Raw genomic sequence first — 13,881 nt, forward strand, 5'->3', positions numbered from 1 at the left:
GGAGTTAGAAGCCCAGCAAGTAGAGGTAGTTTAAGAATTTTGCATAGGTCACTACCGAAGGAGATGGGTCCAGGTGGCAGGGACCACAGAGGAAGACAAGGATGATGGTGCATTTAAAGAATTGTGTGGAACTCGGGAGATCTGGGTTAAATCCAGCCCACATCTTGAATTCTGTGTGCAGATGTGGTCGCCCCATCTCAAAAAAGATGTATTGGAATTGGAAAAGGTTCAGAAAAGGGCAACCAAAATGATTAGGGGTATGGAACAGCTTCTCTGTGAGGAGAGATGAATAAGACCGGGACTTTTCAGCTTGGAAAAGAGAGGCTAAGGGGAGATATGATTGAGGTCTATAAAATTGACTGGTGTAGAGAAAGTAGATCAAGAAGTGTTTACTACTTCTCATAACACAAGAACTAGGGGTCACCAAATGAAATTAATAGGCACCAGGTTTAAAACAAACAAAAGGAAATATTTCTTCACACAGCACATAGTCAACCTGTGAAACTCCTTGTCAAAGGATGTTGTGAAGACCAAGACCATAACAGGGTTCAAAAAAGAACTAGATAAATTCATGGAGGATAAGTCCATCAATCACTATTAGCCAGGATGGGTGGGACGGTGTCCCTAGCCTCTGTTTGCCAGAGGCTGGGAATGGGCGACAGGGGATGGATCACTTGATAATTATCTGTTCTGTTCACTCCCTCTGGGGCACCCGGCACTGGCCACTGTCGGAATACAGGATACTGGGCTAGATGGACCTTTGGTCTGACCCAGTAGGGCCGTTCTTATGTAAATCCCCAGCTCCTCAGTGTGCGACCTTGGGCAAGCCATGTGATCTACCTGTGCTTCAGTTTCCCATCTGTAACAGGGAGCGGAGGTGTAAAGATGTGTCTTTTGTCAGTATGGTCCGAGGGGCAAGAACCATCTCTGGCTACAGGTAGGAGCAGTGCCTAGCACGGTCTCAGTCAGCCTCTTGGCGCTACACTGAATAAAGGAGAGAAGGAGATTATTTTTTTTTTGCTACACCAGGCAACCACTTGCTAATGGGAACTGGGGGAAAGCTTTATCCTTTGGCTGCCCCATGTAAGGGTTCTTCCACTTTCCATGTGAGCAGCTGGCTGCGAGCCCTGCTGGAGAAAGGAGAGTGGGCTAGATGAGTTGATCCTGTTTGGCGATTCCTGCATACTCTCTCTATGCACAGTTTAATTCCTGTTTCCAGACCTGTCACATTTCAATTATTGCAATATCCCTGGAGCAAACAGAGCATTCTCCCCCTGTAAAAGATTTAGCTATTTTTTAAGCAATGATCCTCATTGTCATTTTGCCTCTTCTGTAAATACCGGAACTAATGATGCATAATGAAAAATAATCTGCTGGATGCAGATGGCTCTTATAAATCTGGGAATTAAAGGGAAATGAGTTAGATGCTTAGGATCTCAGATGATGGGTAATGAGATCCAAACACTGCAAACAATGGTCAGACAAAGCTTTGTCTTCTGTAGATTTTTACCAAGGGGCATATTTACTCTGCCTGGGCCCAGGGTAACTGGCTGCTGCTGACGGAGGGGAAGAGAGAAAAGGGGGCAGGTTAATTCCTTCATGACGTGTCCATTTCAGGTTTGACTAGACTCAGTTGTTTGCATCAGCCCAGCCTAGCAGGGGCTCTGCTGGTGGATACTGTGTTCAGTGCATTCCCAGCATTGGTGGGGCCAGAGCCTCAAGCAGGTATAATCTGGCACAGATTCCCTACACCAGCCGGGGATCTAGCCACCGGCATTTTGCTGAATTCAGTGCCAGTTCCCCACAGCAGAGGTTCATATCTTCCATGGCGGGGTCCCTTTGCCCAGGATCAGCCCCCCGTTGAGCAATATGGTTTGTGAACTTGCTGACTGGGATGGTTAATCATGGCTTAACAGGAGCCCCCGCCCAGTTAGGCCGTTGGGTGATACATGGAGGGGTACTAGGCATAACTGGTGATCAAACTCACACGAGCAGGAGCTGGGCCTTCAGAAAGGAAGGAGCACAGAGCTATGAGAGGAAAGCCAGGGAGTAGGAGCCCATGTGAGAGGCAGCTGGGAGTTTTCTCTCTGGGGGTAAAGACAGAGAGCAGCCTGGGCGGTTTTGAGCCAGAGCCGGGGTGGTGAAGCCTGGGGCTGGAGGCTGGTTGTCCTGAGGCTGGAGGAAGCCTATGCAGAAGTGATGGTAAAGCCTGAGTGGGTTTCAGACTGAAGTTTAAGGGGCTGCAGGAAGAGAGAGAAGAACTCCTGGTAGTAGGACTTTTTTTTTACCATACAATTTCACTATAAAAGAATGAGGAAAAACAGAGAAAAAGAAGTAGCCAATATTAGTAGGTACCTGTAGGGAACAGGAAGGTTCCTGCAGGGAGAGGAGAAAGTCTGGGGTGGGGGAAGATACTAGGAAGACACAGGATTGGAGCAAGCTCTTGTGACAGACCCAGACACACGGGGAGGGACTGGACCTCTAGGTAGAAACCCTGGGAGGTGCTGCTCATTACAAGAATCATGGGGCCAAGAGTTAGCGCCGCTGTCCAGATGTACGGACACTGGACTTTGTTACACCAGGGAAAGGTCCCTGTAGCACAAGTATTTGAGCAAAGCACCCATCTGCAGCAGCTCATGAGAAACTCTTTCTGTGACTTTAATCACACATGGTACCCAGGGGCGGCTCTATGTATTTTGCCGCCCTAAGCACGGAAGTCAGGCAGCTTTCAGCGGCATACCTGTGGGAGGTCCGCCAGTCCCGCGCCTTCGGCGTACCCGCTGCTGAATTGCTGCCGAAACTGCGGGACTGGCGGCAGGGGCGGCTCCAGGCCTCAGCACGCCAAGCGCGTGCTTTGGGCGGCAAGCCGCTGGGGGCGCTCTGCCTGGAGCCACCCCTGATGGTACCAAATAGTATCTTTACTGAACCCTGAGTATACAGCATAAACGTAAATGTTGCCCCAAGCAACAGAATAACATTTTGTAACAGTGCCTCGTGTGCTCAGTGTTCCTGAACGAGGAGAGAAGACTCATGGATTAGAAGCTCTAAGGATGTGAGTTAGATGGAGAGGGGTTGTGGGTAAGACATTGACCTCAGGAGATGTGGGTTCAATACCCGGCTCTGCCCCAGACTCCATGTGACCTTGGACAAATCACTTCATCTCTCTGGGTCATTTATCGTGACCTGTGTTGGTTATATGGGAGGGCAGACTAGGTGAGCTAATGTCCCTTCTGGTCTTAAGAGACAGATCCCTGAAACAGGGATAATGACGCTTCCTTTGTCTGTCCTGACTAGTTAGACTGGGAGCTGTTTCTGGCAGGGACTGTCTCATTCTGTGTCCAGGCAGTGTCTGGCACAACAGGGCCCCAATCTACACTGGTGCTGCCCTAATTCAAATGACAATAAATCGCTTGTTTCCATGTTCTCCTGACTATTATTTGTGTAACTCTGTACTTGTACGTAGGCTGGTTCTTGCTAGAAAAATTAACAGCCTCGTGTCCCAGAGGCACAAGAGGGAAATGAATACAGCATGATGCAAATCAGGACGTACGCAGTTACTCTCAGCAGAGGAAATGGCTGTGGTAGCTGGAATACTTCACCCAGTGATTGGCTGAGATGACGAATGATTCTGGATGGGAACTGTGTAGAAGGATGGGGACTAGCAGTGAATTTCCCAACAGGTGGGACTCAATGCCACAATTAATTACAGGTTGATTGGGGTGGGGGTGGAGGAATTGCCTCTTGTGTGCAGAGCTGTTGCAGCTGTTTAAGTGGCCACACTCTGTGCTACAGACCTTGTAACTTTCCCCTACAGTATTTGCAAAGCACAATTTTCTCCCCTTGCCCAAACAATATGCGCCTTTCCTTCAAAATCTGGTTTTCGGGTTTGTTTGGTTTTTTTTAAAGGGAATTTGCACATGTTCATATACAGTACGACTGTCCGGTGCAAGTTCAGGTAGACGCTGCCCTCTACTGGTTAGTCTGTGGGTGTCGGCTGGAAACGTGCCAGCGATAAAAGGGGTCTTGGAGTCAGTGGGCCAGCACTTTCCTTGCCCTGTACCTTGTCATTTGTGCCTGTGCAAAGCAGACATGCGAACTAAGAGTGGCCACTTGCTTTCCACAGGTGCAGACAGCTGCACTGGGGGCAGGGCAATGGAGGCCCAGCCAGGCCCAAGTTTCTGATGTTGTTTTACTTGAAACTAGGGTGGTCAAGCGATTTAAAAAAAAATTAATCGCAATCAATCGCACGGTTAAAAAAAATACCATTTATTTAAATATTTTTGGATTTTTTCTACATTTTCAAATATATTTCAATTACAACACAATACAAAGTGTACAGTGCTCACTTTATATTTTTATTACAAATATTTGTGCTGAAACCCCCCCAAAAGAAATTGTATTTTTCAATTCACCACCTAATACAAGTAGTGTAGTGCAGTCTTTGTCATGAAAGTTGAACTTACAAATGTAGAATTATGTACAAAAATAACTGCATTCAAAAACAAAACAATGTAAACCTTCAGAGCCTACAAGTCCACTCAGTCCTACTTCTTGTTCAGCCAATCGCTCAGACAAACAAGTTTGTTTATATTTATGGGAGACAATGCTGCCCACTTCTTGTTTACATTGTCACCTGAAAGTGAGAACAGGCATTCACATGGCATTGTTGTAGCTGGTGTTGCAAGATAGTTACATGCCAGATGCGCTAAAGATTCATATGTCCCTTCATGCTTCAACCACCATTCCAGAGAATGTGCGTCCATGCTGATGATTGGTTCTGCTCGACAACGATCCAAAGCAGTGCAAACCAGTGCATGTTCATTTTCAGAGTCAGATGCCACCAGCAGAAGGTTGATTTTTTTTCTTGTGGTTTGAATTCATAGTTTCCACATTGGAGTGTTGCTCTTTTAAGATTTCTGAAAGCATACGCCACACCTCATCCTTCTCAGATTTTGGAAAGCACTTCAGATTCTTAAGCCTTGGGTCAAGTGCTGTAGCTATCTTTAGAAATCTCACATTGATACCTTCTTTGCATTTCGTCAAATCTACAGTGAAAATATTCTTGAAATGAACATGTGCTGTGTCATCATCTGAGACTGCTATAACATGGCTGAATGTGAGTGTAACAGAGCAGAAGACATACAACTCTCTCCCAAGGAGTTCATTCAGAGATTTCATTAACACATTATTTTTTTAACGAACATCGTCAGTGTGGAAGCTCGGAATAGGGGTCCCATAATGAAAGGGAGTAAAATGAGAGGCTCTGTGGGTATGTTAAGGTAGTGGCTCTCAACCTTTCCAGACTACTGTATCCTTTCAGGAGTCTGATTTGTCTTGCACACCCCCAAGTTTCACCACACTTAAATTACTTCCTTACAAAATCAGACACAAAAATACAAAAGTGTCACTGCACACTGTTACTGAAACATTGCTGACTTTCTCATGGTTACCTAGGATTATAAAATAAATCAATTGGAACATAAATATTGCACTTACATTTCAGTGGATACTATATAGAGCAGTATAAACCGGTCATTGTTTGTATGAAATTTTAGTGTGTACTGACTTTGCTAGGTTTTTTTTATGTAGACTGTTGTAAAACTAGGCAAATATGTAGATGAGTTTATGTACCCCCTGAAGACCTCTGTGTACCCCCCCGGGGTACGCATACCCGTGGTTGAGAACCACTGTGTTAAGGGAGATGCATTTGTCCGTATGATGTGCTATAACCCCATGGAACCATATGGGGCTACACAGCCAACCCATACAGGACTCTCTTGTACCAGCACAACCTTTACAAAATAATCCTACAGTCACCGGATTTCATAGTCATTTTTGCAAAGAAAACTAAGAATAGTCAATAAATACTAGGTACATATTTTTGGCAGCAGAAGCCTGGATTAATTGAATGACCTCTGCTCTTCCCAGGTAGTATAAAAAGGGGTGATGAAGGAGCTGAAGGCAGTTCAAGAGAAAGGGAACTGAGGGAGAAAAATATATATATTTCCTCCTAGCCATTGTTTGAAAGCAATCGAAGACCGTGCAGCCTTCAGCCCAAGACAGCACAATGGGGACTCTTCATTGTGCGGAGAGAGCTCAGGAAGCACAAAAGAATCATTTTATCTTAAATCTCTCTCTTTTAACTAAAGAAATCTAAAATCCGGAGACCTGGGAGGCTGCAGGACAGATGGGACCAGCTTGGCTTTCATGTAATTACAGGGCTCTGGACTCTGAACCTTCCTTCTTGTCAGCCAGCAAAATGGGCTCATTAAAGACATTGAGGGAGCCCCTGGAGTCCCTTCAAAGACACATGAGTCGTGGGAAGCAATTGTAGATCAAGGCTAATGCTCCTAAAATGTAAAATCCTACCGGGCTTGTATAAATGTAAATTGGCGAGACCCTAATACCTGGCTGTCTCTAATTCACTTGAGGTAGGTCCCTTGGTGGGGAAATTGGACACAGCCCATTCTCCTTGGTGCCCTGTTCCAAGCAGTAGGAGGGAAATAAGGCCATAGGGTCATTTTCATGCTCCAGTTGCAGGAGCTAAATATTTCACATAGTGCCTCAGCTCCTCCTAAATAGTCATTTAGGAGCAATAGGCCTTATTCTCCAGTGCCCTGCACCTCGTGCAGTCATCGTCAGCAGGGCACAAGCTGCTGTTCGGATTTGGCAGCATTCCACCCCCCGAGAAGGCACTGGTGTAAATAACCATCCGAGAGGCAGGGTGAGTTGGGCGCAGTGTGAACCTGGCCATTGTAAGAGGCTTTTGAGCTCTCTCTCTCTCTGTTTACGCCTTCAGCTGAATGTGAGCTGTGCCAGCCTCGGTGCTCGGGTGGCCGGTTCTGGCTCTCTCTCTTCTCCCTGCCTCTGAAGCTCCCAGGTCTTCAGTGGGAATTTGGCATTTTAAATGGCCCCATTTGTAAGCTGCACAAAATACGGCCAGGTGCCACACTGTCAAATTCCTCCCTGGGCGGGCGAAAGGCCTAGGAACCGCTCCAGCCCTCCAATGTCTCTCTTGGATCACTTTGACTCCCTTTTCCTGCCTGCCATTTAGAACACTCATGTGTCTGCTGCTTCCAGGCAGCCCTTGTCCTCTGTCGGCCTCTCCCCCACTGAAGGAGTTTATCCAATAGCCTCTCCTGATGGCCTCTTGAGTGATCTTTATCCCTCCCTATTATACATACAAATGGGCAGCATTTGTGGTGAGGGAACCCCATTGTCTCTCAAGGGCAGTGACACCTGCCAGCCATTCCCAGCCCTCCTGGAGGTGACATTGAAACCTCAGTCTTTATGCTGTTCGTTTCCTCCCTGGGTGGATTGGTCAAATCATTCAAACTGTGGAATAACAAAGAGCAGAAAGAGTGATGCCTGGTGATGGTGATCCTGCTGAAGTGGGCAGATCCATCACTGGAGTCAGCCCCCAATCTGGGGCAAATCAATGAGGCTATTGCCATTAACATACACCACCTTCCACCCTGCAAAGATGCATTAGTACATCATACTAGAAAATCCATTGGTAAAGAAACGGAGAGTGAATACTAGACATGTGAGTGCTTAGAATCATAGAATTCAAGATCAGAAGGGACCATTATGATCATCTAGTCTGACCTCCTGCAAGATGCAGGCCACATAAGCCGATCCCCCCACTCCTTTAGCAAGCGACCCCTGCCCCATGCTTCGGAGGAAGGCGAAAAACCTCCAGGGCCACACCCAATCTACCCTGGAGGAAAATTCCTTCCCGACCCCAAATATGGCGGTCAGCTGAACCCCGAGCATGCGGGCAAGACTCTCCAGCCATACCCTCTGGAAAAAGGTTAAGAATATCATATCATTGACCCATTGTACTAATTACCATTGTGGCATGTTATTGACCTATTGACTAAGCCCGGTATCCTATCATACCATCTCCTCCATAAACTTATCTAGCTTAATCTTAAAGTCATGGAGGTCCTTCGCCCCCACTGTTTCCCTCGGTAGGCTGTTCCAGTATTGCACTCCCCTGATAGTTAGAAACCTTCATCTAATTTCAAGCCTAAATTTCCTGACTGACAATTTATATCCGTTTGTCCTCGTGTCCACATTAGCACTGAGCTGAAATAATTCCTCTCCTTCCCTGGTATTTATCCCTCTGATATATTTAAAGAGTGCAATCATATCTCCCCTTATCCTTCTTTTGGTTAGGGAAAACAAACCGAGCTCCTCAAGTCTCCTTTCATACGACAGGCCTTCCATTCCTCGGATCATTCTAGTGGCCCTTCTTTGTACCTGTTCCAGTTTGAATTCATCCTTCTTAAACATGGGAGACCAAAACTGCACACAATACTCCAGATGAGGTCTCACCAACGCCTTATATAACAGGACTAGCACCTCCTTATCCCTACTAGAAATACCTCGCCTAATGCATCCCAAGACCGCATTAGCTTTTTAACGGCCACATCACATTGCCTGCTCATAGTCATCCTACGATCAACCAGGACTCCTAGGTCCTTCTCCTCCTCCGTTACTTCCAACTGGTGCGTCCCTAGCTTATAACTAAAATTCTTATTAGTCATCCCTAAATGCATAACCTTACACTTCTCACTATTGAATTTCATCCTGTTACTAATACTCCAGTTTACAAGGTCATCCAAATCTCCCTGGAGGATATCCCTATCCTTTTCCGAATTGGCAAAACCTCCCAACTTGGTGTCGTCCGCAAACTTTATCAGCCCACTCCTACTCTTGGTTCCCAGGTCAGCAATAAATAGATTGAATAAAATCGGACCCAAAACCGAACCTTGAGGAACTCCACTGGTAACCCCCCTCCAACCCGATAGTTCCCCCTTCAATACGACCCTCTGCAGTCTCCCCTTTAACCAGCTCCTTATCCACCTCTGGATTTTCATTTCGATCCCCATCTTTTCCAATTTAACCAGTAATTCCTCATGCGGTACCGTATCAAACGCCTTACTGAAATCCAGATATATTAGATCCACCGCATTTCCCTTGTCTAAAAAATCTGTTACTTTCTCAAAGAAGGAGATCAGGTTGGTTTGGCACGATCTACCTTTTGTAAATCCATGCTGTAAACTATCCCAGTTGCCATCGGCCTCATGCTCCGTAACCACTCTCTCTTAGCGGCTGTGACCAGTGGGTGAGAGCCCCCAGAGTCCACGGCTCTGAACCTGGATGATTCAGGGCTTGAGCTCGTTTCTAATTGATGGAGTAGGAAGAAACTAATTATTATTGTGTGTGTTGCAGTAGCACATAGAGGCCCTGACTGAGATGCGGGGTGGTGGTGGGAGAGGGGAATGGGGCCGGGTGCTGCACAGGCCCTGATTGGGGGAGGGAGAGGACCCAATTGTGCAGGGTGCTGCAGAGACAGAGTGAGAGACAGTCCCTGTCCCACAGAGCTTTCAGTTTTATTTAATTGAAGTGGGGTGGAAGGGGACACAGACACCGGCTGGCAGAACTAAGCATTGAACCCCCATTTCCCTCATCCCAGTTCAGTGCCCTACCCACTGGACCATGCTTCCTTTCTATGTTTCCCATATGCGTGCGATATTCCGTGATTGCCCTCTTTGGGTTTCTTGCACGGCACTGAGGATTGGCAGAGTTTTCTGTCTTCAAGGGTTTTCTCAGAGCATAGACTGGATTCCCAGCAGCAAAATTTCCATTGGCTCCAGTGGTGGCAGGGCCAGGTCAGGGCCCCAGTGGACTAATGCACTATACAAACACAGCGAGAGCCAGCCCCCCACCACCCCAAAGAGCTCACCGTTGAAACAAACACAAGATAAATGGTGGGAGGCGAAATACGTCCCGAGAGGGGAAGTGACTCTGTAATGGCACTAGACTAACCACCGCAGCGCCTCCCGCTGGTTGCTTGGGGAATTAGCTCAGGCCAGCTCTGGAGCGCCCTCTGCGGGTGGTGTCTTGCCCGTTGTCTGCCCTACTCTGCTGTTTCGGACCCATGTTGCAGTGCCCTCCAGCAGTGCCCACTACTTCTTTCTCGCCCCCCTGCCGGGGGTCATGGCAGCCCTTTGGCTTGCACCCCCCGCAGGGGCCAACCACAACCCGAAGTCTAGTCCCTCACTTCAGGGCAAGTTGCAGTCTGTATTGGCCATGTGCCTCTGCAGCCAGGTACAGTGCAAGGGGGAAGGGGAGAGCCCAGGCCCACCCGCTACTCTGGGTCCCGACCCAGGGACCCTCTAGCGGCAGCCGCTCTTGCCATCCTACTCTCCCCTTGTCCACCCATCTTCCCTGGGCCACCTCCCCTTTGGCCCTTGCACCTTCTTGACCCTTTTAGTCAGGGGCTGCAGCCTGGCAGGTTACAGGCCAGAGCTCTCCTCTGCTCCCACCAGCCTGTCCAAGGTGCTGCCTCCTTACCACAGGAGCCAGTCCTCCTCCCTTGCTAGTCAGGGGCAGACTCCCCTCCGCTTCTGTTGGGCAGCTCCTTAGATCTGGGCTGCCCCAGCAGCTGCCTCCTGCCTGGCTCCTAACAAGCCTCACCCTAATTAGCTGCAGGTTTCCCTGGCTGCTTCTGCCCCACCCCCAGCTGGAGTGGATCACCTGCGCCAATACAGCCTCACAGCCGGTGAATGGCTGACCTGGGACTGGAACTGAGGACTCCTGACTTAGCCCAGCGCCCCTAGACACTGACACGCAAATGAGCAGCGCCCGTCAACTGCTTCCTTCTGGGTCCCAGGGGATAGTTAGTCCCCTCATGTGGTTTGGGTTTTGGGCTGCTGCGGGTGCATATGATTTTTGAAGTGCGACTCCAAGTCGTTATCGGTTAACTGCAGAACAGTCACCACCAGGCAGCTGCAGCAGTGCTGGGATCATGCTAAGCCCCTGAGCCTAGAGAGGCGGAGGCTGTAACAGGTTTGATGGAGCCTCTGATATGGTATCGCTTCACCGCCTTTTCCTGAGACGCGGATAAATGCAATTTGTTTGATTTCTGAGTGAGGAGGAAGGGACAGCAGAATGCACAAGAAGGCAGGTTGGGCTCCCTCCTCTGTATGCCCGACTCTCTGTGCACTCACTAGGGGAGAATTCTCCCACTATTGAAGAGATGGGTGCAAGGCAATGGAGAACTGGGCCCTTTGCATTTCCAGAGTCTTCTGCAATAATCTGTGGACCACCCGTCCAGGAAAAAGCAGATATTTAGAGGATAGGATTAGTCATGATTGTTGGAATGCTGGTTCCTGGCTCCATAATCAGGTTGTGTTCACTCTTGTATTATGGTAACACCTCAGCAGCCCAACTGAGATCAGGGCCTCATTGTGCAGGGAGCTGTACGTACACAAAGTAAGAGACAGTCCCTGCCCTAAACAGCTGACAAGCTAAACAGACAAGACCACAGATGGGGAAGTGCTCAAGGCACACTATACAGTAGTGGCAAAGCAGAGAATTGGACCACACTGCCTCTCTCACCCACTGCCGCCATTATCCTGGCACTTCTTCTTAGATGCTGTTGTGTTTGTTGCAAACTTGTATATTCGGGTTAACAGGCACCCATGTTGCACTGTCTTTCCTCGCCAGTGCAGCTTTGACTGGAGCGCTCGCCGAGGGCAGCATTCCCCAGCTCCGTGGATTATTAACAATACTTACAAAACATTAAAAATCCTCCCCGTGCCCTGTCTGAGGCGGATGCAGCTCCCTGCTGTGTGATGGAACTCAAGCTTAGTGCAGAACTTTCACTTGACGAGGAAAGATGTTTCAGAGCCATGTAATGCCACCACGTGCTGAGCCAGAACAGGAAAAAGCTTAAAATACCAACTGACATTTTAAATGCGGAGAACAAGGGATAAACCTTTTAACCAAGCCATGCAGCTCATTCCACATGCACAAACGAAGCATGCAGGCAGAGCCCCTCCTGCTGGAGTATGGCTGGCGTCCCGTGGCCTGACTAATCCAAATTGGAATCATGCCCCAGGCCTTCAAATGGCAGCCCTTTCCATGGGAGAGCTGGGGAAAGGTAGCCAGCACAGCACTAATTGGAGGTCATAGTACAAATCTCGTTTGGCTTTTCAATTGGCTTATCTTAACTTGGTCGAAAACCGCCCTCCCCCAACTCACATGCTCCTCTTTAACATTGACACAGTTTAATGTCTTTAAAATCATATGAGCTGTGGTCACTTTGTAACCAAGACTCCTGTAGATGCTAACGTGGGTTTTCAATCAAGTTAAACTAAAGCATCTTTTTGGCTCATGCCGACAAACCCAGAGGGTTTTGCTTTTGACTTTCATGGGGCTGCGGGGTTCATGGCCTCCCAAGCTATGGTATCTGAGTGCTGCCTGCATAATACACTTATTCTTGCAACCTCCCTCTGCATTCGGGAGGTGTAATCACCTCCATTTTACAGACGAGGAACTGAGGCACAGCGAGGGAAAGTGACTTGACAAGGTCGCACAGCTGGCCAGTGCCAGAACCAGGAACAGAACCCAGGTCTCGGGTCCCATGTGCTATCCCCTCTCATGGGTATATTCACTCTTATTTTGTTAACTCATTGGGGATTGAGGAGTTCATAAAACTGAACATCTCAAAATGACAGTAGGTGTAGTGCATATGTTTATTTATCAATTGTTATGTACGTAACAAATGGTAACACAGGTGTACCGTGTGCCTGTTACAAATTGATTGCACTAACATGTACAGAGCCTTGACAGACTTTGATTTTTACTTTTTATATCATTTCACAGGATAATATTAGTGTTTATTCTTTTAGTTTAAAATTTCCAAGTTGCAGGAGATTGTGGGGGGGGTCAGACAACTGGGGCGGTGTCCGACAATTTATTTAATTACAGTAGATGTTTTTTAAGATTTAAAAAGTTCGTTTTATAATCATTAAAACACAAATTATCAACATCACATGTAAAAGTACAAGAGTAAATATCCTTAAATCAAACCCTAAGTTCTCAGGCAGCCTTTTTTTTCTTTGCCTCTGTGAATTTCAATTATTATTGATGGAAATATTTTTTTCATCGGTTACCAACATTAACCAATAAACTCTGATCCTTCCGAGCCTCGTCATGCTGTACACACTGGTGAAACAAATCACAGATTTTTATTTGTCTGAGATACTTGCATCGTTTTTCTCACTAAATGTCTTGGCCTTTTCAAACCTAGGTGTTGCACTTCACTGATAAAAATGGTTCATATAACCCAGGGATCGGCAACCTTTAGCACGCGGTTTGTTTACCTGCCGCGTCAGCAGGTTCAGCCGATTGTGGCTCCCATTGGTGAGCCGTGTGCCAAAGGTTGCCGATTCCTGATATAACCAGTCATTCATAAGACTGTTCACAAAATTAGGTTCTACTGTAAGTCGTAGGAATCTCGACAACAAATTGCTTCCAGTTTAGAAAATTCAGTTGGTATTTTTCTTTCTCCCGTAGTGCATCTTTCCCCTGCCCATTTATAAGCCCAATGACTCAGAAGTCTCTCTCTCACTCACACTCACACACACCTGGCATAGCAGTTCAGTCCAGCAGTGGCTGTGTGCTGAACTTGTTACTGTTGCTTTTAGCACTCTTTAAACTTGAAAACAAACATTATTTTCCCATTCACTGGGAATGCGGCGTGAATGCTTCTTTCTCCCCTTCTCTCTCCACTCTGCCTCTCTCCATTTCTCTAGCCTAATAAATATATAAATAAAAGCAGGCCACATGGCATTTTTGGTGATCTTCATTTCTTCCACTTTTCAGAATTTATTTAAAATATAGATGGTTCACAATCTTGATGAACAGGACTGGAAGGGACCTCTGGGCTTGACTCCAGTCCGCTGCTACTGCAGGCCAACCTGTCAGATAGTCCCACTCATAAATTGATCATGCTCCATCTTGTTGCTAAATTGAATCGTCAATTGCTCAACCACACTTGGGTTTGTTATTTTGTTATGAAAT

This window comes from Mauremys mutica, chromosome 15, assembly GCF_020497125.1.
Source record: "Mauremys mutica isolate MM-2020 ecotype Southern chromosome 15, ASM2049712v1, whole genome shotgun sequence".
NCBI classification, from domain to species: Eukaryota; Metazoa; Chordata; order Testudines; family Geoemydidae; genus Mauremys; species Mauremys mutica.